The sequence below is a fragment of the Nycticebus coucang genome, chromosome 8 (assembly GCF_027406575.1).
Source record: "Nycticebus coucang isolate mNycCou1 chromosome 8, mNycCou1.pri, whole genome shotgun sequence".
Classification (NCBI taxonomy): domain Eukaryota; kingdom Metazoa; phylum Chordata; class Mammalia; order Primates; family Lorisidae; genus Nycticebus; species Nycticebus coucang.
In genome coordinates this window covers 126,495,804-126,505,171 of record NC_069787.1, presented here as the reverse complement: position 1 = coordinate 126,505,171, position 9,368 = coordinate 126,495,804, and the positions used below count along the sequence as shown (strand labels likewise).

The window sequence follows — 9,368 nt, the reverse complement described above, 5'->3', positions numbered from 1 at the left end:
GCCTCATATTTCTACTGTTCTCATCCACTAAGCCTTGGTCGTTGGTCCTGGCCTTAAAATGTGGCTGTGTACCCCTCCTAACATATGCCATTGGTCATATCCCCTGGGTTTTGATCCCTGGTGTGATGCCCCTGGATTGAACCCACTAAGCCTATCCCCTCCTTGTGCTTAGAGTTTAATCATGTCCCCAAGGCCTTGTCCCCTGGGCTTTCTCTACTGGGTGTAATTTTCTTGGCCTTGAGTGCTTGGTCTCATCAACCAAGTTTATACCTGTGGCCTTTCTCAACTGACCCCTATCTCAGTGGTCACATACCCCTGGCCTTATGCTGGTGGACTTAACTCCCTGACTTAATGTTGAACATGTAACATTACATCGGATTTACCCCATTGGCCTCATCTCCCTGGCCTTCTCTCTGTAACTTTGTCCTGTGGCCTCATCCCCCTGAGCATATGCCACTGGCTGTATCATCCCCCCGCCTTTGCCTTTGGTTGTATCTCTTTATCTCATCACCGTGGCCCTATGTTCCTGATCATGTGACCTTGGCCTTATGGGGTGGCTGCTCACTCTGGCCTTTGGGCCCTGGCGATTGTCATTTGTTCCCCCTACATATCTTCTGCTCCTCCTTTTTGACCTCTGACCCTGGCTTGATCCTCTTGGCAGTGGCATTTCTCTGATCTCATCCCGGTTTCCTCATGGCCATATTTTTGTGGCCTTTCTACCTGGCCACGTCTCCCTGGATTTAGCACCGTGACCCCCAGGTCATCGGCTGTAGATAATTGGTGTTGTCCTCCAGGGCTTCATTGTTCACCTGGTTCTTCTTGGAGTGACCTCTCTGCTTTTCAGCGAATCTTCAGTCTTTGGAGAGAAACAGGGAGTCACAGAAAGTGGAAGTCCTCAGTGTGGAGGGCAGGAGCTAAGGCTGGGCAAGGGGTGAATCTGGGATGATGACTAGATTAGGTCTAGGGGGCAGATTTTGGGATACACAAATTCCAGAGTAGGAACCTGTGGACATCTGGCTCCCAGTGCGAAGTGGGGGCCTGGGCAGTACAGATGGGGCTGGGTGGAGAGTGGTGAGGGATGTCATATCAGAGGGGCAGCCAGACTCCGGAGAGGGACCTGAAGGCAGCAGGGAGCCTCAGGGTGAGGGAGATTTTAGAAGGAGTATGGAAACAGAAGGCCTGTTGCAGTGGCTGAGGGCTGAGCTCCACAGGGAAGCAGAGTGCCTTCTGTGACAGGAAGAAGTGGAATAGTGTGGACTGGGCGTCCTATGCTTCTCTCTGCACTGCTGTGTAATTGAACTTGTGCCAGTGAACCCTCTCCATGTGCACCTGCAGGGGTGAGAGGAGGAGCAGCACCAATTCAAGGCTGGTTCAACTTGGGTGAAACCCACATGAACTTGCTCACACACCCCAAATTGTGATTTGACCTCATGTCCAAACAATTAAATTCTGTTTTATCCATCTCTAAAGGGGATCAAGTCCCTGTTGATGTGAAAGTGACTGGTTTTGGAGTCAGTAAGAATTGATTATGGGACACAATTAGGTAAGTTTACATCCATTTTATAATGTTACGTCTTTCTAAGAAGCGGTACCTATTTGATTTCTTGTGTCCGGCTGTATGTTCTGGGTTAGGATCAGACGGCAGGCCTCAGCGGCTCTGGAAGGGAATGCGGTGAGTAAGTTCATGAGTTTCCTTAATCACAGAAATAATGGAGGAAGGTATCAGCAGCACATGTAACTTGTTAATCATTCAGGTCAGCAAGGGGAAGCAGGGTTTTAGACAGCTCTGAAGTGTACTGACATGGGAAATATTGATAATTTCTACATGGCAAGGACAAGTTCGCACTGGAACTTGTCATCCCTGAATTTCAAAACCTTCTGACCGAGAGTCGACTTTTTGTCTTTATCTGCCATTTTGTCTTGAGTGTGGTTTTTCCACTTGTATCTCTTGTAACTCTTGATCTATCCTCCTGGCCTAAGGGCTGCAGCTCAGTTGTGTGGGACTGTCTGCATCTCTGGGCCTTGTCCCCAGCATGGGGACCACACACAGTATGACCAGCAGGAGTTCCCAGCTCACCCTCAGGTGCCCCTCCAGAGGTAGAGCTGGAAGCCTGCCAGGCCTGCCCTGAAGAGAGGGACTGTTGTCTCCTTCGGAGAAGCCATACATTTTACATGGTTCCCGCCTGCTTCCCTAGCAGTGCAATAGTTCTGGCAGTCAGGGAACACTCTCTGAGTGCTTGCTGGGTGCCAGGCATAATCTCCATGTGTGATTGAATTTGGGGAACTTCGAGGGGCCAGGTGTATCAGTTGAGGAACAGTGTACACGTTTCACTAGTCGAGGGCCCATACTCCTACCACCATAGCCAGAGTAGATAATAACCCTTTCTGAATATTATGGAAATCTAGTGCTCAAGAAAGGAAAGTCACTGAGCAGTCTCCTGGTGCTGGCGATCCAGTCCCAGCTGTTTGCAGCGTGGGCAGAGGAGCAGCAGAAACACTGCAGGGTGGAGGATGGCAGGAGGGTCCATGCCTTGAAGGAGAGAATGAAGGGGAAGAGTGCTGTGCCTGCAGCTGTGAAATGCTGAATGGGAAGGTAAGGAGCAGGGATGTTTGTGGGAGGGGAGTTCAGGGGTAAAGGCCGGCAGCAGGAGCCTGCCTCCCCCCAGGTACAAATGGCCTGGAGTGGCCAGAGGGCAGCCGGAGGAGGTGGGCAGGGCTGTCCAGTGGGGCCTGGAGGGCCTCAGCCCCATCCGCAGAGTCTGGTGCCAGCTGAAGACTCTCAAAACAGTGCCAATTTCAATTCACCTGTAGCCAGAGCCAATTCCTTCTTTTCCTCCAACAGCATCTCTTTAACTGGATAAGGAGTGTGGGGCTGACTGGTGTTGGCCAAGTGTCATCTCAGGTAGCATGAGACTGCAGGGCCTTTCTGGGGTACTGTCCCCCAGAAAGACTCTGCAGTGGGAGCTGCTGCACTGTAGATGAGACCCTGGCCCCTGTGCTGAGAGACGGTGATGAGGATTTTGCTGACGACTCCGTGTCCTCAGACTTGTGTCCTCAAACCCTCATGGCCTGCAAACTGGGGGTCTTCTGCCCAGGAAGCTGCTACTGGGAGGAGCGAGGCGGGGCGCTTTCCCTGCTGTGTTCTGTGACCCCGCTACCGTCCTGAGCTTGTTCGTTTGTGAGGAATAGGCTGGAGGATGAGAGAGGGAGAACAGTTGCAGTGGCTCATCAGCCTGCTGGAAATGGAAGAGTCTCTTGGGATCTGCAGCCTTGGTAACAGGTCACAGAATTGTCTCCTGAAGATCTTGAAATGTCTGTTTAAAGTTTCTCTTTATTGTGAATCCCGAGGTAGGTGGGTGTTCGAGCATCAGTGACTGTGATTTTTTTTTATTATGAAATAGTTTTTTGTAAATTGCTTTTAGAAATCATTTATATGTACAGCACTTATTTATCCTATATGTGTGTCATCTCTGTGACCCCCAGAGACTTAGGGACATTCCCAGGCACATCTTTTGTTCCAACTGTGAATGCAGAAGACGTAAATATAACTGCAGGCTGGAGAAACACAGAATAGCCCAACTCACTCACACACTTTATGTAGTCAGTGGAATTATTATTATTATTATTATTATTATGTATAATAGTACCTGTCCCACTGCTCTAGAGTTCCCTTAGTACTTTTGAATGAACTGAGAAATTCGTAATCATTTGAAGAAATCTCTATGTAAACATTAGGACTAAACAGGTGTTCTCCTCTGTCCTGGGCAGACTGTAGGTGGACTTGCAGTGAGGTTTCCAGGGTGTGTGAAGTTGAACTGATATTTACAAGAATTTGAGGTCAAGTACTTTGGTTGTCCTTGAGCAGGTGAGCAGACCTTGTGGCAAGCCCTGGATTCTCACTGCAAGCTGGACTGATGTTAACAGAGACCCACTGTTTTACCTCCCTTCCCTTTCCACATTCCCTCTCATTGGATTGAAATCACTCATTTGCTAAAAGTTGAGTACTGTGTGTGTGAATCTGTTCAAACCATAGAAAGGGTAGAGCGATGGTCTATCTTCATATTTTAATAGACCATGATGCCAACAGAATGTTCAAAGTCTCACATGTTCCGAGTTCTGTGGCCTCACTGTTATATCCTGGATCCCTCCATAGCCCCTGTGAATGAGCACATGAGCTCTCTTTCTCCTGAGGGACCCAGGAGTTAAGTGAGGAAACAGTGTACCACCGTGTGCAGTCCTCCGTCAAGGTAAATCCAGTGAGGATGAATAGTAAATGCTGAAGGCTTTGTGCTTATTATATATGAGTGCACTTTCATGCTGGTCCTCTCTCTATGGATTTAACTCCCCCACTGAGGGTCCAGCTTGGAGCTTACTACACAGGCTCCTGCTTGGTAAGTCCTCAGATCCATGCAGTAAGGTTTTTCTACTTGTGAACATCATCTCAAGAAGGTAAGAGATGGACAGGTAAGAGCTGGAGGCCCGTGCCTGCAGGCCTGGCCTTGGGGAGGGCAGCCCAGAAACAGCATACGCAGCCTTGCAGCCTTGCTCATACGCAGCTTTTCCTCAGCCTTGCTCTTCCCAATGGGCTCTGACAAACAGGGAACCCTGAGCATTGCTACCAGCTGGGAGCTTGTTGACTTGCAAAATCTCAGCCCCCGCACACCCACTAAAGTCTGACAGCACTGGGCAGAGTTCCTCTGCTCGTGAGCATCTGGGAAGCAACTGCTCAAGGTCACACTGGGGGGCCGTGTGAGGTCTTTGGACCAAGTGTGCAGTGACTTCCAGCTTCTCCCCGGCCCACAGCCCCTCAAGGAGGATGCGCCTCCCAGGTTAACTCGCTGCAGAGCATTGGTTGATTCAGCATTCTGGAGTGTGCTGCGTGAAGGACTACTTGAGGTGTGTATTTATGAAGAACCTGCCATGTGCCAGGGAGTGTGGCCTCAGGGGTGGAAGTTTGTGGGCATTCATAAAGGAAAAAAAATCTTTGTAGAATATAGAACAAAACGGATTTTTATTTTCTAGTCATCTCCATAAATCAACATAGTGGTCATTGGAGTTCCTTCCATGGTGGATGGGACTTGAGATCAGCAAAGGAGACTGATGAAAGGTGAGCAAAAAGCATAATTTTGTGGGTGGTGCCTGTGGCTCAAAGGAGTTGGGTACCAGCCCCATATACCAGAGGTGGATTCAAACCTGGCCCTGGCCTAAAAGTGTGTGTGTGGGGGGTAAGCGTAGTTTTGTATTTGACACCAGGGTGTGGTAAACAGTTAAAAAAGAAGAAAAAAAAGGATCAGAAGTATAATACTTTGTCTTAAATAATGACTTATTGTTTGAATAATCAGCACAAATTCAAAATCCTGTTTTTTAACAAGTACATTAAATTAACTAGCAGGGGTTTATCTTTGCTGCCTGGGAAGCCGGCCTAAGAACTGCTTTTCTCAGCTGATGTAGAGGAAGACCCCGCCAGGGAACGAGCACGGTGAAGCTGCATGTCCTTCCTGGATGAAGTTTTCGGCTTATTTATTATTGTTCTTTGGTGGGTATTTTAATTTGCTGTGTAGGAAAAAATTTCCTTGACTGTTGCCTTCTGGAAACCTAAATTTCCCATTTAGCTGCTTTCGCAAGGAAATCTGAGCCAACATCGTCATTAATCTGTTTGTGCCATTCAAGCAGCCCACTAAAATGTCAAAGGGATAGTTATGAAAATGAGCATATAAATGCCTATGGATACTGATGATCTGAATAGAACAGAACAACATTCACCGAAATAGTTTTATTCTATTTACATAAAGGGCATGTAATTAGTCCAAATGTATCGCGCTAGTGCCCATTTAAGTTTCTAAAATCCTTTGTAAGAAAGTTATTAGTGCCACATGGGGTGAATCTGTTGCTTCTGGCTGTAATGTTTTTCAGGAATATACTGGAGATCCAGAAGCCTGAACTCGGGTGAAAGGCACCTCTGGGCCTGTGGTTCTTTAGAGCACAGTGGGAAGTTTTTCTATTTGTAGAAGGAAATGAAGATAAAATTCCACCTATAATCTCAACTGCTGTGGCCATTGTAGCTGCTGAACTTCATAAGTAAAGCCTGTTCCCACCTGTTGGCTCCATTCCGAACGGTGGAAAGCGCTCCTGAATGGGAAGTAGTAGAAACCAAGGAGTGAGCCAAAAGCTGAAGACACCCCAGAGGTATACATTTTATAAACTTACATGCAGTAAAACAAGCGATGTATTTGGAATGTTTTTAAACTAATGCATTTTGATCTAATTTTATATCCATAGTTCTAACAAAAAAATAGCTTTGATAAACTTGGAGTTTACTCTAAAGACGCTTTGGAGGGTTTTGGGAGAGTGGAGACCCAGGAAGACATTGTTTGAACTCTGTGGCCCCTGCTGATATTTCAATATTCTGGGCATCCTTCACAGGTTCCCAGGGACTTGGCGTGGAAAGGGAGAAGGGGGCATGTGAAGGCTGCCCAGGGCAGGTGAGTGATTTGTTTCCTCTGACTTGCTAGCTACCCTGGAGAGGGGTGGAGGAGGTGGGGGGGCCAGGGGAAGTCTGTAGAGCGTGGCTTCGAAAAGTGTCAGCTGCCATCTCGGTCCTACCCCTTCCTAGACAGGCAAGTGAGGAGTTTCTCTGAAATATTTTCTACATAACTCAGTGATAAAAGAGTATCTGGGAGAAGGTGGTGTATTCAATGAGGGAAGGTCACTGAACTACTAACATAGTTCCGTAAATTTGAGACCAATCTGAGATTGGAGAATGCTCTAAACAAGGATGGCGAGACAGTTGAAAGTCACTTAGAAAGGGGTTCTCAAGGGCGTGCGCTGCGTGAAACACTGAAACAGGGAAAGAAACGCAAAGTCAGCCTTCGGGGGAAAGGGCTGGAAATCTCAGTGGCATACAAAATGAGGGCAGAATCAGAAGAGATCGGGAGCCAACGAAAAAGTGACACTTGATTCTACAATGGAATGATCATGATCAAAGTTGTATGTTAATCATTTAAACACTCAGTAATTCTTGTAAACGTCAGTATTTCATATCTGTCAATGGCATTTTTCATTTTTTGAAGAAGCAAATTGAATTTGTTGATGGTCACTTTTAAAATTGAAAAGTTAAATTACAGTGTGTGACTGGAGCAATTCGCTGAGTTCTAATTCCTTTTGGCTGAAAAGGATTCTAAGGAAACAGTATGGACATCCAAACTGAATGAATGTCCGTATTTCTTATTTGGGACTAAAAACTCTGGTTGTGGTTTGGGGTGTGGCATGTAGCGGTGGAGATAGAATCCATTGTTGAATTAAAATATCACTACAAAGCAACTGAAATGGTCAAGTAGGTGGGCCTTACAGAAGTTACAACCCACTCTGATTTCTTCTTTCTACTTACTTTTTTTTTTGTTTCCTTTACTACATGTTGTCTACAAAAAATTCTGATTCTTTTATCCTTTAGTATATTTATTTTGTTGCTTAAATGTAATGATGTCAGGGACTGCTAAGTACTCTGGGCATTTGTTTATCAATGAACTTTTGACTCTTTTCAGTTGTGTTTATGGTAGTCAGCAGGGTTTATGTGGAGAAAAGACTCTGATAACCACTAGTGAGGACACAGTAAAGAAGTAGGGCGTGCCAGTCACACGGCAATGCCTGTCTTTGCAGAGTCTCATGTCTTTATCTCTTGAAATAAGGGGATTGGTGGGATTACACCAACTGTGCATCTTACAAGGGTATATGTGAAACTTGGTAAACGGTCTGTGAAGCTAGTGAATGATGCCCCATGATCATATCAATGTACACAGCTATGATTTAATAAAAAAAAGAAAAGAAAAAAAGAACTGTTTTGGAATCTTAGTCACTTTTTATATTTTCAGCCCCAGTTTTAGCATAAGCCTAAATGCAATTGGTTCTACTCTCAACATACCATTCAATTAGCCAGTTTGAAACAGGCCTTATTTATCCATGTTAAAATGATCTGTGAAGAGTCTATGTTTGACATCTATATGTTGGGGGTTTGTGTTGTTTTTATAGGTATTCTCCTCAGGTTTGTTAAATAAATGAACCTAAAAGATAATTACAGTTTCATCACCTGAAATGCTGCAGTGATCAGAGATAGCCTATATACCAACCAGAATAAGTGTTCTTCTAGATTGTTTTAAAAATCACATTATTAGGCTTCTGATTTAACTTTTGCATTGTAAGATGTTTCTGGTTTCCACTCTTTTTTCAGGCCTACCTGGGCTCCTGTGTCACTATTAAGCCATCTTCACTACGGGGAGCTTTGAGAGCCTGGCGGGAGATGAAGACATGTGCCGGAGGCTAAATTTCAGACAGATCTTGCGCGCCGTCCCCCCCCCCCCGCCATGTTTTCCAATATACAGAAGAACACTATAGTGAGATTATTTTAGGTGGAATTCCTATGAATATTCAAAAGGAAGTGTTTGTTTTGATGACTTCCTTCTCCATATCACCAGTCATACCAGAATTTCATGTCTAGTAGTTATCAGTGGAGAAAGTAGCCAGGAAGTCATGTTGCACCTAACATAAGCATGTTGGAAAAATCCTGACAGCGATAGGCGAGTAAGTCTGGGAAACATTTAACCTAGAACAGAGGTTACAGGGCAAGTTCAAACCCTAAACTCTTGCCAAGACCCTAGAACTTTGCGTGTTCTCTCTGAGAATTGATTTAATTCAAAATTTGTACTACTTTTTCTAATTGATCCTTCTTGTGCTCTGACAGACATTCAGGATGCCCAGAGTCCATCCATTTCATCAAGCCGCAGAAGTGGTTACCTGAAGGAGCCTTGAGCCCACGGTTCCGTCCTTCCATCTGCTGGGGTCCTTCCTTCCCTTGGTCGGCCTGTCCACTCCACACCCACCCTGCTGGCTACATCTTCTGAGGACACCCCCAGCTCAGAAAGATTAAGAATTTCCAAGCTTTATGTGTTGAATGACAACGCAGTTATATTAATCAACAAATAAAAAATTTACTTTTATCTGAGTATTTTTCAATGTTCTTTGTGATACGTTTTAAGTGACTCTCCTGGTAGTTTTAGATTCAGTATTTCACTATGGTGCTTTTAAAAAAAATGGACGGTACTCAACTCGAAGAATCACTTGAAGATAACTGCTTATCTTTATAAATGTTGGAATGCTCTTGAGGTGATTTGAGGATTAGGGGAGCACACTGCCACACACCAGAACACCACTAGATGGCGAAGGCCATCCTTTGATGCCCATTCTACAATCTAGAAAGTTGTCAGAGGGAACCTGTCAAGTGGGGAAGTTTCCAAGTAAACAGGTTAGATGCATATTAATAAATTGTTGGTACACATGAACGTAAGTGTTGCAATTTTCAATTTTCAAATGGCTAT

At 45.3% G+C, this 9,368-nt stretch overlaps 1 long non-coding RNA gene across 4 annotated transcripts; it reads left to right on the top strand.

Annotated features, from left to right (window-relative positions):
- The first annotated feature begins 2,144 nt into the window (after positions 1-2,144).
- Positions 2,145-8,990, top strand: LOC128592677 (uncharacterized). 4 transcript variants are annotated; one of them, XR_008381970.1, is made up of 6 exons: positions 2,145-2,593; positions 2,843-4,896; positions 5,023-5,107; positions 5,390-6,186; positions 6,424-6,482; positions 8,225-8,990. It is a non-coding gene; the product is annotated as an uncharacterized LOC128592677 (long non-coding RNA). The 4 variants fall into 4 exon arrangements; XR_008381969.1 differs by lacking the exons at positions 2,145-2,593; positions 2,843-4,896 and having other exon boundaries at positions 4,931-5,107; positions 8,225-8,387; positions 8,735-8,990; XR_008381968.1 differs by lacking the exons at positions 2,145-2,593; positions 2,843-4,896 and having other exon boundaries at positions 4,931-5,107; positions 5,393-6,186.
- The last annotated feature ends 378 nt before the right edge of the window (positions 8,991-9,368 follow it).